Here is a 787-nt window from a genome sequence, read left to right as displayed (position 1 = left end):
ACCACGCATACATGAGGAGTTGGAATATTTCAACCAGGAAGGTTTTCCTTGCGTCGTTGGTGCACACCTTGTTATAGTTCTGTGTTGCATTCCGTCCTAGCACTGTACAGCGATTTGTTCTCAGTATCTCAGTCTGTGTTACAACTTACTTCATTTCTGTTTGACATTTTGATCAGTAAATGACGTTCGTTATGCAATCAAGACATAAACGGAAGTGCCAGATAGTGAACAACCGAGTTTGGAGTGTGTGACCGACAGTACTGTGTCAGCCTACTTTACGTGAAAAAAAAGATTCAAGGTTCAGGGGGTGATGTATGATCTTAAGTTTGTCACGTTTCGTGGTGTAAGATGTGTTGGGCTGAGGACTGTGAACTGTAGCGTTACAACTACACAGCACAGTGCTGTAAAAAGATCAGTGTAACACGTGTTGTTGTGTTGGGCTGAGGACTGTGAACTGTAGCGTTACAACCAAACACGGCACAGTGCACTGAGACAAACAGCTTGCCAGTTGTGTCTCAGAATCTTTGTGTTGCATTGAACATCTTGAGAGCTGTGTCTGAGCACCACAGGTAAGCCTGTTCTGTCGTTATACAACTATAACATCAAACGCGATCACCAACAAGAAAGACGCACAAGCTCACACACAAATATTCCAAAATAAGACCTTTCTTGAGGAGTTAACGTGTGCGTGCGTGAGCAATAACCAGGGAGAGAGGGAGAGAGAGCGAGAGAGGGGGAGAGAGCGAGAGAGAGAGGAGAGAGAGGGATTGAGAGAGAGAGAGGGAGA

General features: G+C 45.1%; 1 protein-coding gene across 7 annotated transcripts in view; it reads left to right on the top strand.

Annotated features, from left to right (window-relative positions):
* Positions 1-787, top strand: part of LOC138974042 (uncharacterized) — a 19,595-nt gene continuing 18,808 nt past the window's right edge. For all 7 annotated transcript variants that reach the window (XM_070346750.1, XM_070346748.1, XM_070346746.1 and 4 more), the window contains exon 1: positions 1-569. The gene's annotated coding sequence lies outside the window, so the exon portion shown is untranslated. The remainder of the gene's footprint in view (positions 570-787) is intronic.

Source organism: Littorina saxatilis, linkage group LG8 (assembly GCF_037325665.1).
Source record: "Littorina saxatilis isolate snail1 linkage group LG8, US_GU_Lsax_2.0, whole genome shotgun sequence".
Classification (NCBI taxonomy): domain Eukaryota; kingdom Metazoa; phylum Mollusca; class Gastropoda; order Littorinimorpha; family Littorinidae; genus Littorina; species Littorina saxatilis.
This window is presented reverse-complemented; position numbering and strand designations above follow the sequence as displayed.